This window comes from Parasteatoda tepidariorum, chromosome 2 (genome assembly GCF_043381705.1).
Source record: "Parasteatoda tepidariorum isolate YZ-2023 chromosome 2, CAS_Ptep_4.0, whole genome shotgun sequence".
Lineage (NCBI taxonomy): Eukaryota > Metazoa > Arthropoda > Arachnida > Araneae > Theridiidae > Parasteatoda > Parasteatoda tepidariorum.
The window spans coordinates 55,562,741-55,581,122 of record NC_092205.1 but is presented as its reverse complement, the minus strand read 5'-3'; positions in this window follow the sequence as shown (position 1 = coordinate 55,581,122).

The following is an 18,382-nucleotide window of genomic DNA, read 5'->3' as shown; positions in this document are numbered from 1 at the left end:
CCCTCTTCATAGTAACTTTCCGCCAGCTCGGATAACCGCGACCATTTTCTCATCAAAAATTGCAAATTTCCAAATAAATAGTGATATAAATTTTTCAATAGTATTTTCAAAAATCGATAGACGAATAATTTCTTTTTACATCTGCAATAATATTTTAAATATTAGTCGAAAATGAAAATAGTTTAGTACATTTAATAAAATTCTGTCATAAAGATATTCGCATACTTTTTTTATTCCAAAATGATGCAATCTAAAATATAATTTAACTGAAGTACGGAACAATTTTTCAAAGATATTAGTTTTTCATCTCAAAAATAAGGTAACTATGAAATGTCCTAAAATATTTATTTACGTAATTTAATATTGAGATTTTTCTATTTGTTATTAGCTACGAAATTTGTAAACAACTGTATTGGCTCTAGGTACGGTTATTAGATACGATAAACTAATTTAACACAATTTATCATAAATATGAATATTTTAGGCAAGCATGTACCTTAATCACTCCTATTTTTAAGTGATATCGAATAGTAAAAATATATACGCTTGAAATTAAATTATACTTAGAAGTTATTTATATTCAACAGTAATTAATTGATGTAAAATTAATTTTAAAATTCATGGAATTGTTTTTTTTTCAAATGGAATTACATTTTACATACATAAATTTGTATTTTCATTCATAGGAACTTGCATTTTTTCTTATGGATTTGTATTTTATTCAATAAAAATTTAATTTAATTCACATGAGATTGTATTTACTCATATGAGCATGCATTTTAATTACATAAAAACTGTATTTTATACCGATAAAAAAGGCATTTAATTTCACGTAAACTCATATTTAATTCGTGTGTAATTGTATTTTAATCATATGAACATTTATTTTATTCATACGATCATGCATTTTATTCATACGAATTCGAGTTTTATTTATATAGATTAGTATTTTATTAGTATGAAATTGTATTTAATTCACGTTAAATTGATTTTATTTTATTTACATTAAATAATTTTTTCTACAAGAATTTTTTTGAAATACAGTTTTTGTAACTGTAGTTTTTAATCTGTAAGTTTGAATAATTTAATTAATGCGAAAAGATATGATCACCCTAGGACTAATTTAAATGTTTTTCTTCTAATTCAGACCTCTTCTATTCACGTGAAATTATAATTTAATGATATAAACTTTCATTTTGAGAGCTCGTTTTATGAACATCTGAACGTGCATTCCATTTATATGAATTTGTATTTTATTTAGATGAAATTATATTTAATGAACTTGAAGTTATTTTATTTTCATATGAGCCTGCATTTTATTCATATAAAAATTGCATTGAGATTGATTGTATCTTATTTACATGAAATTACTTTTTTTTTCAAGAATTTCCTTGAAATACAGTTTTCGTAAGTGTAGTTTTTATCCTGTACGTTTGAATAATTAATGTACAAAAATTATGACCGCACAAGGAACAATTTAAATGCTTTACTTCTAAAACCGTACTTTTATACCCAGTACCTTCCTTGCTACTAACTGATAAGAAAGTTATAAAACATATCTGATCAACTTATCACTACATGGAATCAGCCAACAATTGGAAGTGACACGTGCTCCCTAACAATTACCATCAGGAGTTGTAATTTCATTTATTTCCGTTTCTAAATCACGATATTTTGAGAACACGAAAGAGGTCGAGAAGCCGGAAGGTGGAACCTTCTATTGCTGAGGAGGGACTTCAGGCCTCCCATGGTATATCGTCACGAAGAACATAGCTGTCACGAAGACATATAGTAATCAAATGTTTGTTAGAGATTGTGCTAAGCTTGAATGGGAATATCGTCAGGTGTCGTCTTGGGTGGGACTTATTGTATATTTGATTTTCCTTTTAAACATGCTCATTTGTAAATTGAAACGTTCTTCCATGGTTAGGAAGTAATTGATGAAGAATTCCAAATGAATAAAGTGTTCCTATTTTATATCATGCTCTAAACTATTAAAAATAGAACTAAAATTATTTACAATGTTTAAAATAGAATATAATATTGCTTAGTGTTTTTTTTCAATTATTAGGCTTTTTTGTACATTGCAAAATATATTTTTATTTTCCATCTAAGTATGATACGTAATGACACGTAAATTAAAACTTAATGCAGTAGTTGAGATGTAAATGTTTCAGAACAACAGTGGAGTGAATTACTTTAAGGGCATATACCACTCTAATGTAGTAAAATAGAACTGAAAAATGGGTGCAATATTTGAAATAAAATATATAATACATGATTATCTAAAGAACTTATAGCACAATTTCCATACTTTCCGGTTTTAAATTTTTAACAAAACCATGGAACGTAATTAAAAGTTCAAAATTTTAACTTATATTGTTTTTTGTTGCTGACAGTTTTAATATTTGGTCCAAACATCAAGAGTTTTTAGTTCCAAAAACGAACAAACAAATAAAACTAGTTCTTGTTTGCTAAAAGTTTTAATTTAGTTTAAACTAATCCTAAAAAATTGCATTTATAGAATTAAAAATATTTCCAATATCTAAAATAGAATAAAATATAATATACTAATTAAAATTTAATTAAAACAGTTAAATGCTAATTAATGCTTAATGCTAATTGAAACAGCTATTTATTGAATAGTTTATATTTGACTAAGCACGTCAAAAGAAGCAAATGTATTTAACTCTATGAAAAATATTCAATGTCTATAAATCAATGAATGATAATAAAGTTAAATAAAATTAAAGTTATAAATATAAATTAAATAAAAATAATTAAATAAGAATGTGTTGAATGAAAGAAAGGAAGATTCATTTCATAAATATTAATAAAATAAATTATTATTTTTTAAAATTTATTATAAATGTTCCTTAATATAGCGTTCATTATTTTATTATGTCCTTGTTCATTTAGCTTACCACTTTTAATATTAAAATATGTACAATGTAAATAATTTACCATGAATAAACATTTAGTCGCTTTTTGTAGATCTTAACCACTATTCAGCTATTAGGTTCCACAGAAGTTTAACTCTCTGTCAACTAAAAGTAACATATAATGACAATTATGATGTAATATATATATATGACAATTAATATCTAATGATAATTATGATGTAATATATATATTATGTAATATATAATGACAATTCCTAAACATCTGAACTAAAATCAGTTTTCTTATAATTATTGTCTGATTGGAAGTGTGATATGAAATGAAATGAAACTTATAAATCGTGAAAAAAATTATATATATTTAGAAGTTATATATCTAAAGAAATATTGAAAATGAATATCACAACATGTAATCAAAGTTTTCCAAGGTAGTTTAAACGTTTTAAGGAAATTACTTAGGCATATGAATTCTATTATGGCATTAAAATATAGTTACAGAAATTTTTTTCCTAATGTATCCATTTATATCTCTTCGTTTATCTAAAGAATCAATGAAATAACTGTTAATGTAATGGAAAATAAAATCGCTTTCTTTGAAAACTCACTAGTTTATTACTTTTAAACTTTATTTCTTTTAGTGACTTTCATTTTGCAATAAAAAAACACTCTAAAATCTTCAACAAAAATCGATCAATCAATCAATGAAATATGCATTACTTTCGATCGATAAATCAACTTATGAGCAATAGACAATATTTTAATTTTAGAACTTGCTTCGTCCAAAAATAGCTTTTAAAACATTAATGCCTGGAGTAAAAAGCTCACCGAATTTTTTTTTCAATAAGTTACATAAAGCAATTCTTAATACTACTTTATTTCAAATTTAATAAATGCAAGAACTTACCAGGCTTTCAACTGACAATATAGCTTTTGCAATATTTAATCGAAACATTATTTTTCCTATTGCAATGTTTGCACACTGTAAGAAATTCCTGATTAAATTTAGATAAAAAGTACCGGTACTTAAGGTGCTGCTACTTCTTACCACAAAATTCATTTCAACGATACATGCTACGGAACAAAAAAAATATGATTTACCGTAATTTTTACAGTAATAATTGCCGTAAGTCACTGAACCACTCTAATTAAATAAATATTACCGAAAGAATTACGGTATAATACATTACAATAAAATGGACTTCACGGTAATTTCAATTTTAAGGATGATGCAACTAAAGTGATGATATTTCATACCAAAATTTGATCCGGAAATTTTTGACAGTGTAGAAAGAGTTTTTATTTTAGAGTTTTTGTTTGGGATTTTCATAAAAATCTAAGGTTTTTCTTGTCTTTTGTTACTTTGTATTCCTTTTATATTTTTTTCTTTACATTTTTGGAATTATAATATTTTTTTATATTTCATTAAATAATTTCAAGTAATTGAACTAAGGCGACATGAGAATTTTTGTTTTAAAAATTATACATATTTGTTAAAGAATGACACTTCAACAAGTTTAAAAATCTGCTTGGTTTAGCAAATTTTTTGTAGTAAAAATTAAAATACGCTTTGCAAAAAAATAGTTTTAGAGCCTGAATTTAGCTGGTTTAAAATGAAACCTGTGAAATTAAATTTCTAATCTGTAAAGAAATCCAAAACTGAGAAAAAAATTATTTTACAAATCATTTATATCTGAGACAATTAATAGTTTGGGTCTTATTTCTGCTCCAATTTATTTAATTATATGTTTTATTTAAAAAATATGGAATTATGAGTTAAGGGCAAGTTAAAAAAAAGAACTTGAAAAAAAACCAAATATCACAATTTTACAGTTTCATTTTTTTCATTTTCATTTTTTTATTAAACAGCGCAATGTTTACACTTCTCTATTAGTTAACTAACCATATAATGCCTTTTTTAAAAGATAATCTTAATAGTTTAATCACAAAGATCATAGTCTTAAAAAAGGAAGGTTTGTTATAATTATTCCTTCTGATATGCCAAATATTATAATTTTTAATGCAAGATATCATATTTTTAATGCCAGATATTATATTTTTTTTATTCTAAATTGAAAGTTATTGAAATTATAATAATTTAAATGAATTAATAATTATACTAAACTATTTGAATATAGTGATATAGTTTGACTAAGGGAATTTTAATTCCTTCAACTGGCAGGAAATAAAAAGATAAGAAAATATTTATCGATGGCAAAATAAAAAGCAGAGCAATAATAAGTTTCTAAATAGTTTTTGTGATTTTTCTAAGTAATTTTTTGTTATTAAAATTATTCTATGCATACATTAAATAGTGGGTACGGAAACAAAATTTCTGGTACAATTACTTGAACGGTAATGATTTTTCTTGGAAAAAACAACGAAAATTTTAGTAATAAAAATTCAAATATACGGTATTTAAGCCATTCACTTGGTAATTTTTCCACACTTAGGGCAACGGATTACCTTAAATTCTGGTTTTTAAAATTTATAGTTCTTATTACTAGATAATAACTAAAATAAGAAAAATCTGAAAGTCAATTGAACGGTTTATATAATGCCATGCTCTAAGATATAATGATAAAATTACTATGTCTCACAACTTTTATTAAATTTTAACGCACATTATAACACCATATTTTATTGTTAATTTCAGTCTTTACCAAATTGCTTTGGTAAAATTTACTAAGAGTTATAATGTTTCCAAAGAACAAAAAACACAGTAAATTTTACCATATCCTGGTAGATTTGGCCATATTTTTTTTCACCATGTGTTAGTTAATTTTAGAGAGGTGAATGTTGAATTCAGAAAGCAATTTCTCATTTTAAAACGAATGATATTACATGCATCTTTAATATTTCTAATATTTTTTCAAACGAAAAATATGCATTCGCGGATAGGAATTTTATCAATTTTTGTCAAAGCATACACCGTGCACGTGTTTCAAGCTCGCAAAATCAGACGCTCATTCTCTAGACTGAGCAGATGTGCATGATAAAAACAAAAGTGATTTAAAGCAGAAAAAGTGAAACTTCCAACAAAGAATAGGAAATAAAACTGAAAAACAAAATTGAACTAACTTCAACAGCCAAGAGTGAGGGAAAATAATAAAGAATACATGAGAATACGATACATAATTTTATGGCTAATACAGTCAAAATCTTGGGCATAAATTCAATTTATATTACACCAAAATTTTTTCTACCCCTTGCACATCACCTTTTCTTAATGCTCTGAAATCTTATTTTATTCTCATTAATGAGTTCTTCACCACTTTCTCATAGTACAGGGAAATGCATTTAGCTCAGATTTGCTCCTTTCGGACATTGCTGTCTATTTCGCTTTTTTATCCTCCCACAATGGACTGATTGTAAGGATACGGCTCCCAGTATAACACCAAACTTACGCAAAAGAATGACCATTTTGAGTAACCTGGGAAGGGACTGATGGTGCACGGTATCAGTCCTCTTTAAACTGTTCGAACGTGAAGGCTACCAAGGCAGAGGAACCAAATCTTCTGCAAAGAATCAAAATTGTAATTGAATCCTCAGGAATGCTTACCAGACCGATTGTATACCTTTAGTGTGACGCTAATAAAATGGTATTACTACTACCGATTTATTTTTCATTCTCTATTTCACTCCCGACTATTGCGATTTCTCCAGTTTTGTTTCCTTTTTTTATTTTCCACTACTTTCTCTGGCACTTATATGTCTCCTGTTTAAATCACGTCTGTCTTACTCATTCACATAGCTACTTTATTTACGTCACCCTAGAGCTGCACAATGGGCTATTGGCGACGGTCTGGGCAACATCCCTGTGTATGATCCGAAGACAGGCTATAGCGAATTTGATCCTCTGCAGAGGGGATGGCTCCCCTGCTTTTGGTAACCTGATAACTTGCGCGTGGAGTCGAGAACTTTACGGTAGAATAGTTTAACGAGGACCGATACCGTACACCTTCGTTCCCTAAGCAGGCTGATCAAAGTACTCTCCTACCAAAGCGGTCATTTTACTGACAGCAACCAGTTATGCTTCGGTGTTCTACTGAAAACCGTGTCTTCACAATCCGCAACTGCGGGAGCATTAACATTTGGACAGTCTTGAGAATGGACGCTTATTCTTTAAAGTTGGAAATATGTTGACTTTCCATACCATCTTCCTATTTTTTGAAAATTTTATATCATCTCATCAAGTATATTTTTCTGTTAAGGTTTCTTGCACGGAGAGAAAAAAACGTGTAAAATTACCACTGTTATTCACTTTGTATTCTTTACGTTCACACGGTAACGGTCATACATGGCAACGTTACTTTTAAAAAGTAACGAGTAAAAGTACAAGTTATTTTAAAAAAAGTACCGAGTAAAAAGTAAAAAGTTCTTATTTTAAAAAGTAACGAGTAAAGAGTACAAGCAAAAGTACTAGTACTAAACAAAAAAGTAACGATTTGAAAGTGCATTTCTAGGAAATCGAAATTTCAAAGTAACCTATAATTTTATTGAATATTATTCTTATGCTCTTTAATGTTTTTGCAAAATTGTTGTTATTTATTTAATTATTTTTAATTTTGAAAGTTGTGGACATTAATTTATTTTTAAATTCGGACGAATATTATAATATAATTTTATAATATAATCGTATAGTATAATTTTAAAATCAAATATAATTTTAATATCAAATATTTTTGGATTTGCACGAAAAAGAAATTTTAACTATTGATTTTAATTTTTAGTTTATTATTTTTATTTATTCAAATTACCATTGATTTAAAATTGTTTTACTCTATAGAAACGCGTTTTAAAAGCACAAACATAAACAAAGCAAACACGGGGTTTCATATAGCTTTGTGATCCTTGAGCTAGTAAAAAATAATTGCATGTGCAGTATAAGTTGAAACAGAACAGTCTACAATTTTATTTGTAACAATGGCTAATGCTGAAGTTATGCGAGAAAATCATTTTCCGAAAATTTCTGAACGGAATAATTAAAATTTGTAAACGAATTTTAGTATCAGCGACTAAATTAATACCTTCGAGTTTTCAAGAGTTAAAATAGTAATTATAATAGTTTTCAATAGCACAAATAGTTCTGAAGTTCTTAGAGATTTGACTGGGCTTTGTTTGACAAGGTCGGGCATAAACATAATTTTAGTAAAAAATGTACTAGGTAAAAACGTATTTAGTAAAAAATACATTAAGACAAAAATGTATCATTAGTGAATTCAAACGAAAATTGAAAAACGTAATATCAAAATCCAACATTTTTTATTTAAAATGTATTAAATAAATGCATAAAACTCGAAAATGAATGAAAATGACTTGCTAATTAATATTTTTATTCATATTGCAAAATAATTGCATTTCGAAAGTGGTGTCACTGAGTCTACTGCGAGATTTTCTCAGAACGTGCTTAGCCACGTTGAATAAGCGCTCCACGGGAGCACTAGAAGGTACTGTAGTATTATATTTCACATGTAATTTTTTGCGATTGGATATTGATTCAAAATTGATATGCTTTCCGTTTCGACATTTGAGCTCATGTATGCCATAAATTCTTCTGTCGCTAGTGATTGGCATGATGTTTTCAGCTTTAGAAAATTTAAATTCCCTGGGTTTTTTTCTGTTACGTTATTAGTTATAGCAGGGTGTTCAGCTTGGACAATTCTTTCCAATTTTTTGTAGCCTCCTCCCTAGCTTATTCTTCCGACCAATTAAATTTGATGCGAGGTACCAGACCTGCAGCAAACACAAAATCGTACTGCGATTTCACATCGCGAAACCTTTCACAGTTCAAAAGAGCCGTCTTTTCCCTTTCAGGAGTGACAATTTTCAAAGGTCAAGGTATTTAAACAATAAGTTAGCAGTGAATACATATATATTGCACATTAATTTTATAAATTAAAAAAAAACATAAGCATTTTTTTTTAATTTAATCTTTTTTTTTAGAAAGCTAACCGAGTTTTAGGAAAAAGTAACGATTTCATTCGACATTTCCGTTACATATACTTGTACTTATTCCCTAAAAAAGTACCGAAAGTACAAGTAAAAGTACTAAATTTAAAAAGTAACGAAGTACAAGTAAAAGTACGTACTTTTTAGTTGCACCGGCGGTACAAGTAACGAAAGTAAAAGTACTGCCATGTATGGTAACGGTTTACCGGAAATTCTGGTTTTGAAAGTTATAGTTCGCCACACATTTTGTAAAATAACAAAACTGAAGAGTAAATTTCTCCAAAAAATGGTTTTTATGCTATGTTCTAAGGTATCATGATAAAACTACCAAATTTTACCTCCTTTATCAAATTTTATCAAGTATTATAAAACCATAGTTTATGGTTAAGTTTATCAAAATCGTTACCAAAACAATTCGGTAAAAAATATCGAACTTTTCGGTGTTCCTTCAGATCCAGAGACACTATAAATTTTGTCATATTTTGGTAGTTTTGACAGTACTTTTTTCACGGAGTGGTACATTCATTTAAAATAAGTATTTATAGGAAGTAAATATTTGTGATGATACAACTTTTAAACAAATAAAATTAGAAAAAATAAATTTTAGTTCAATGGCTGTTGATATTAGGTACAACGTTTTTTAAAACAATTTTATTACAGGCATGAATTTTTTAACTGCATTAAAAAATAACGAAGGAAATCCTTTCGTTTAATTGTGTTCTGTGATCCTTTATAAAGGTTTAGTTTTTCTGTGTTTTAAATAAATATAAATTTTTATTTATTTTAGGGTTCTCAAGAGGTTACCATCAATTAGGAGTGATATATGTTAATATTAAATATGAAAAACTATGTTTCCACTATTGGAATTTTTTATTGCTCTAACTGCATTATTTAATAGTGCTTTTTAGACAAACAAAACTTTCTTACTTATTTCGAAATTTTAATTCATTATGTCTGTCCCAAGAGATTGTAGTGAAAGCCAGAGAATAAAATATATTTAATTGTTTGTGTCAAAAAACACTTTTTTTATCTTTATAATTAGTGTTGCTTTTATTTTGTACTTCTAAACTTTCCTGAAACAAACTATACCTTTTGTTAAATATACTTTGGCTGTGTATAAAATAATAAGTCTTTGCACGTAAAGATTATTTCTAATTTTCTATCGTAGTAGTTACTGATAAGATAGAGCTAATATTTACATTTTGGAAAAATAAAACATTTTTATAAGAATAAACAGAAGAAATTTTTTCTCTGATATTTATCCGAACAAAAAACTCCGAATAAATATTAATACATATAAGATAAATATATAATTTTCTTTTAATGAAAGCAATGGTGTTTTAGATAATCATTTATGTTTTTGATAATTCAAATATATTTAACAAAACAAAATGTAAATTGTTTGATATAACACATATGCATGATACAAGAGCATGATACACTTACAAAAAGTAAATGTATATCATTAAATATTTTGCTTATTCTGCATATAAAATTGACATAATATATTTTGAATACGCAATACTTTTTAATTACCATTATATAAAGTAATGCAAAAGAGTTTTTAAAAAAAATTGTTTTTGTTAAAAAATGCAACAATTCTAATAATTTCTGCATCATATCTTTAAAAAAGATTTCTTATTTTGCAACATAAAACAGTTTCAAATCATGTTTATTGCACGTTTGTAAACTAGTAAATTTAAAGACTATAAATTGTCCCCTTAATTTGAGTAGGTCGTGCATTCATTTGCTACATGTCACCTTACCTACTTTGTTTTGAGGTTACGCTATTATAAATATATTATCTATCATTTAATGTACATCAATTTTACAAACAATCGTTATTTTTCAGATTTGGTTCAATCAGTTATAGTGGAACATTTATTTAGGGCCTTAATTACGATTTAAGTATATTCCTCAGTTGGTGCAACATACCTAAAATCAGAAGTGTTAAAAGTGTCAATTTGCTTCTCATTCATTGCAATCCGGTCTTTAAAACTATGATATCGCTCCTTTAGAAAAAACGAAAAAATAAACCTTTTGCACAATTACTTAAAAAAGCTCCTGAAAGTTGTTTGGGTAGCTAGTTAATGCGCAACTTTTAAAAATATCAGATCTTGTCTATATTAAACGCTGCTATTAAAAAGTGTTGTTTTAATATTTCCTTTGAATCTCATCATTGCGTAACGTCTCAACTAGTTTCATTGACTGTATTTTCCTGAAAAAAATATTTATGTTTTAAAAACCAATTTTTAGTGCATTATCCTCCCTCAAAATATTAAACTGATACATGTTAAAGTTAGAAACAAGACTCCAGCACCAGCGTTGCTTTGTTTAAAATTATTTTTACTTTAAATTTCAAGAAAATGAAGAACCAGATCATTTTTTTCCACATTTTCATTTTATTCTTCATGAAAATGCAACACCTTTACAAATAAATATATAGCACCCATTTTTTATACATAAATACCTCTTATCAGTGAAATGCAAGGATAAAAAGCTAGTTAAAAATATTATTTTAGTCAAAAAAATGGAAAGAAAACTTTACATTTGCAACACTTTCTCAAGTCCTTAACAGATACGCGTTTTAATCTGCTCAGTAAGTTATCATCAAAAGCGAATTTTGAAGACGAAAAATGTCGACGAATAAAACAATATATCAAAAGTCGAAGTAGAAAACTTTTGCTTTCCCGTTATTTCGTACCATAAAAGATAAAAAACTCAAGTAGCTATTTTGTTCGAATTTCTTTTAGACATACAAATAGATGCATCAGTTAAGGAATTTAAGACTTTTTCAGAATATCTCATTATCTTATATCTTATATAAATAGTTAAAGCATTCTAATAAGCAAATGAACATAAATTTGACTTCTTTTAATTAATTGTGTATAGTAAGGATTTTACTTAAAAATTATACATAAATCTAAGTTATAAAGTGCAAGTTTTTCCATATCAAATCTAAGATTACATTTTTGGCACTTCATTTGAGGAAAAATATTAGCTTGCATCTTCCTTTGAGAATGTGGAAAATAAATTTGACACTTTTCCACAGCTTTATACATGAGGGCCATTTATTTTCCACCTTTCAATCGGAAACCTATTTTTATGCTTATAATGAAATTTTCAAGGTGAAGAGTATGATGACTATAAAAATACCGGTTGATAGTTCGGTTGGGAAAATAGACTTTTTCAGAATTTTTATACCTAAATTCAAATTTAATAAATTACGGAATTTTTTTGTTGCTACTCTAACAGTTTTAAATTCTATTGTAATGCAAAAATTTTATTGTAATATACACTTTTTACAAATGAAAATATTTGTATAGATTTAAACAAAAATGTAAAGTTAAGCATATTACAATTACGAAAGAATGGAATAAAAGTTTTAATTTAACATATTGAACAGTTTTTGTTGATATTTTTGATTAAAAAAACATAAATTTTTTGAATTTTAATTATCTCACAACACTTAAATTTAATGAACGTTCTAAATGAAAATTAAATTTGTAGTGAATTTTATTCTCTACAAGCTTTTTCAACAATTATTGGTATTTATTATTATTAGTATTTATTATTATTAGTATTTATTATTAGTAGTATTTATAATTATAATTGTTTATTATTATTAGGATTTTTTATTATTAGTACTTATTGTTACAATTATTTATTATTATCAGTATTTATTATTCCAATTGTTATAAGAGAGAAAATGCATATTTGTACCTTACATATTTATTTCAAAATTACTAAAAATGATCTATATATTTATTTGTTTTACGTCGCACTTAAGACCTGGGTATCTATCTCTCTAAATTAACAACACTATAATCATCTATTACAACTCATTTTGTTAAGTTGCCTTAAGTATTAACTTGAGTAGTACTGAATAATTAGTTATACTCTAAGTATTTATTTAGAATAATTTTATATTTTATTAGAAATAAAGACATAGTTATCAAATAATCATTTAGATTTATTTATGATTTGCTTCCGAAAATGACAGTATATATATATATATATATATATATATTNTCTAATATATATATATATAGCTAAGATAATTGTTAAGTTACGTATTCGTTGAGGGAATATTATCATATTGTTATTGATATCAATTATTAATTGGTAACATGTATTAATTGAAATAAAAAATAAGCTGCTAAAAAGCAAAGTTTGAGGTTTCAAAGGTTAATAGAAACTGTAGAAATTCGTCGTACGCAGATTGCGTTTTATTAAATTTGGTAGTATGCACTACTGGTACAATGGTAATTGGTGCAGTTTTAATAAGATACATGGGATTTTCCGTAGTTTAAATAAATATTCTTCCCGTAGTTGCGAAGATAGTGCGTTAGTATTTTACAATTAAAAAACATTTTCCATCACTACGTATAAGTATTTAAACAGTAAATATAGGTAAGATGAATGTATCATACTCCAAAGTCCTGATCAAAGTCTTCAAATAGTTATATTTGTTTTTAAAATTTCGGCTATTGCTTGCTGCCACTGCCTTGCTATATTTCGAATAAAACTCAAATGTTGAAGGGTTATGCAATAAACACCAAATATAATAATATAAAATACTATATTGATATATTTTGTGATTATAAAAGCAGCACCTATACTAAGCAGATTTAATACCGATACTGTTGAAACCAGTGTTTTATTTTCCCTTGGAAGGAATATGAACCGGAGAAAATTCTTTGATGGGATAAATTTTGACTATCACAAGTCTTCCGTGAGCGATATCATCACACCAAGTGATATTAAATGCAGTTAATCTCCATTCTGATGGGATAAAACACGAAATACATGTCTTGTTTAATATAATAACGCAAAGCCACAGAGAAGGGAAACAAATTATAATAAATAAATGATGAAAATGAATTTATATTAGCAATATTTATTGACGATTTTAGTGAAGAGACCAGGTAAGTGACATTTTCAGAGAGGGTGTAATCTGGTAAGAGAAAGAGGAAAAGAGAATGGTCTCCGAACTATTGATTACCCATTTCTTTAATAAACGGATTAATTCTTTTCATCTTATTTTAGTTACCACTACCACTGTCTAATTCGATAATAAAATCAGGCACATAGGTACATACTAAAAACTTACGTGTATTAGTTACATCAAAACTAAAGTGAAAGCAAAAACTATTTTGTTGCATTAAATGTACCTATAGTTATGCTACCATTTTCTGTGATTTTCACTAATTCATAAATAGCCCTTAAATCTCACTTACCTGGTTCTTCCACTAAACTCTTCAATTGCGTCGGCATCTGCTTTTCAGTTTTGTGTATAATTTTGTAGTGTTTGTCAGTATTGATTAATTGATTTTTTTTATTCACCCCGTATGAAGAATGGGTTATATATATTAGTTATGGCTTGATTGAGAGGTGCGCTAGGAGGCAGTAAAGTGCATAATGGATCATCGTTATGAGTTTCTACCTCATCTTGCGACAGACATGAAAATAATTTTGATACTTCTGCTGCCTACTATGCTGAATTGTCTCGAAATCTAACTTACGGTGGTTTGTGTAATTTAATGACTGCTGTAAAGACTTTATTACTAACTTATTACTAAGATTTAAAGCATAAAGAGCTTCGACAGAATCGCGAACATATCTTGAAAATAGTTAAAATTGAATTACTTTCGCCCAACCAATGCTTAGGGTAACAACTATTATCTCCTACTTAGAAACATAATTTGGCAGAACCTGCGTATGTTGATTTAATACGAATATTTATTTAGATAAACGCAAGCAACACTTAAATAAATTAAACTAATTTTAATGTTATTGTTCTTCTTCTTTTAAAATTACTAGAATTGGTATTCCTAGTAAGAATTCAACTGACCGACAAGATTCGATCATTTTGTTTATTTATTTAATCCTTTATTGCTACTACTAAGCCCATCCTTTATTGCGTTCTTTAAATTTTTATCAACTTAACTATAGAATTTTTTATTCCTCTACAACTTTTTTCTAAATTTTCTTAGAATTTTTGTCAACGTTTCCAATTTTTAAAAAAATAATGTATAGTCTTTCAAAAGCAACGAAGAGGGATAAATTGCTTTTACTCAAAGATATATCAAATAAATTGCGCTATCAGTTTTATTCTCAATTTGAAGTATTCCGTCGTTTAATGTTATAAGATTTGAAGATGCAAAATCATCGAAGCTTAGATTTCTTTCTTAAAGACTAGATTGAAGTTTTGGAAAGAAATCCATGCATTGTGGGTGGTGGTAAGAAAATGCTTTTAAAGAAGCTGTAATCCCACAAAACGATTTAGTAAGGAAAATGCATTTCTTTAAGAACAAATATTGATTTCATAAATCTAACATTTTGACAAATTGATAAATTTCAGCTGCTCATATTACTTAATGGTAAACATATTTTTAGCTTACTATTCCTTATTATGTCTCACTGTTTTTCGAAATTTTTTAAGTTTATATGTGACTTAAAAATATTTATTTATTAATTTTATAAAACATACGAAAATAACTTTGAATTAAATTCTTTTTTTTTTTTTGAATTTCCCATTTTTTATTATTTATTTTTTTCTCTAAAGAGAACATAATTTGAATATTCATTCGATTGTCAACATGTTTTCATTCGATTGTCAACATGTTCATGTTTTTCATTTTCTTTTTTTTATATTCTTGATTTATTTATATTTTAGCTTATTACTCTCCTTGTTAGTTATCAGTGCTAAAAAAATATTAAATCAACTCTGATTAAAAATATATATAATTTATTTCTGTAAAATCCACGCATATAGTATTTAAATTAATTTAAATGCTTTTCAAATTTAAAAATTACCTATATTCATGTTTTGTTCTAAAACCTTTATTCTCATTATAAACCATTGTGATTCTTGCTTTTTATTCTTATTTAAACATAATTATTCTATAAGTCTTTTGTTAATCATGTATGATAATAAGATGATTTTCGGTGTTAAAAATTAAATGTGACTTCTAGCTGTTTAAATGTTAGTTAAAATCGGTTTTCTATTTGAATAATAGCATTTTAATAAATTCACTGTAAATGTCTCCTAATAATAATTTGAATATTTCATTGTTGTTTACCTAAAATCTTATCTCTTTAAAATGCGGAATATTTTATTTTAATATGGACAAAATAAAACTTTAAAAAATGCATTTATTAAATTGATTTTACTTTGTTTTTTGTTTAAAACAAAATTACATAATTAATCGCTGTAAATTACTTAAATTGCTTTTTGTTAAATTACATGGTGAAATAAATTCTGATTTCTAGTAAAGGAAAAAGAGCAAACGAGCTCAATTTAAAATTTTCTTGCTTTGTAAATTACTGAATTTTAGTCATACAAATATTGATCCATACATATATATTTTTAATAAGCAAGAATTTAACAAGTATTGAAATACTAAAGTAAAAAATCAATAAATTAAAGTTAAGGGAAATCTCCCTCCCATTACTTTCAAATATTAAGTTTCAAATGAGAAGCCTATGTTTCTATTTATCATTTTAAATAAACTTGGTCTTCGTTAAATAAAAACTAATTAAAAAATATGTTTCTTGTAACCAAACTAAAATACTCTGTATTTAAATCCTTTATTTAGTTCATATTGTAATGGTTATTCAGAAATTCTGGTTTTAAAATTTTTAAATTCCTGATCTTATCACCACACATTTTGTAAGAAACGCAAAACTGAAAAGTAAATTAAACTAAGTTTTTTATGCCATGAGCTATGGTATCATGATACAAACACCAAATTTTACTACATTTACGAACTTTTATCACAAACTGTAAAATAATATTTTATTGCTGAATTTTCCAAATCTCTTACTTAAGTTCCTGAACAAAAACTACCGAAGAATTTTGTGTTCCATTAGCGTCGGAAACGCGACACAGTTTACCATATTCTCGTAGTTTTGACCATACATTTTTTTCTCAGTCTGAAAAAGGTAAAAGATATTTCATTTGGTAAATATCATTACTATTTCTATTATTATTGTGTATATTTAAAGTTATACTACGTGTAATCTCTCTATAACTGTATTTTAGAAAAAAAATAGTGGAAACCTTTGTCTCTCAAAGCATATTTTTTTCATTCGCCTACAAATGGACTTGCGTTTATTTACAGAAATACCCTTCAACCTAACAAAACAATGTGTTATAGTTAGATGTCAATAAAAAATCTGTTATTTTATTTTCAGTTAACCACAGTGTTGTAAATAAGTTAGTTAAATACTTAATTTAATTCCGAACTCTTACGTATTTGTTCAGAGAGAGCCAGAATTATATCGAATTGCATAAAATTAGCGTTAAAAATAAAATCTACCCTAATTTTAAGTTCAGTGTTTTAGTAAAATTCACACTAATCTTAAGCACATGAAAGTGCTGATGAATATATGGGATGGTAATTTAATATTTAACTAATAATGTTTAATACTCAAATTTAAACTTTAGACATAAGTTAAAACACATAAAAGAAGACAATTTTAAGAGACAGCGTAAAAAGTTTAGTACTTTTTTAACCCAAAAATAAGGGACAAAATAATATATATTCATTATTTAAGATTATTTTTTTTGAATTTTTAATTCTTTGTTATAATTATTTTCTGATTATGCGATGAAACCAACTTACCCACTTAAAAATTAATTTAAAAACTCTGAACTAAAAGAGTAATTTGAAAAACTATATTGACCTATAATAATTCATAAGTTGCCCATCAAGTGAAATGATTTTTTTGAGTGAAGTGTTACTTACATAAACATGAAATTTATATTTTTATCTGCTCATATCTTCAATGAGACATATATTTTAATGCTATATCTATTATTACATCTTAGAATTAAATTTAATTACCATTACCATCTTGGAATTCAATTACCATTAAATTAAATGCCTTTTGAGTTATCAACTCTTCACACGACTTATGCTTCATTCAAGAAGAAATTAAAAAATTCTGCTAAAAGTTTTTTCCGAAGAATTAACAAAAGTGAAAATGAATTAACAGTATTAAGACAGAAATAAACCGTAGCGAAAATTTTCTCAGCACTAAATTAAATCTCTATTTTGGTCTTGAGTTATTAATTAATTATTTATCTTCAAATAAAGACAATAATTTTAAATGTTGTTTGTAAGTCAATCTTCATTTGGTATAAGAGAATGAATTTAGTTAATAATTTATTCTTATTATGTAATTTTAAATAGCATTTGATCATGCATTAGAAATAAAAACTGTTTTATGTATTTTTAATCAAGCTTTTAGATTATGCTTGAAATTTACACTTACTCTATCAGAAAAAGAGGAAGTCCAGATTTATTTTTGTAATCACGTTTGAAGTAAAATATTATATATATTTGAGCATATAATAATACATATTCATTGTAATATTTAGTAATATATATTTGAATACGTAGTGTAATATGTGAATGCACATGAGTAACGAATATCAAACGATGCTAAATAGTTTTTTAATGGAACTGTTAAGGAAAACTGTGTTTGGGAGATTCAGTACAATTATGAATTAAACAGACAAAATT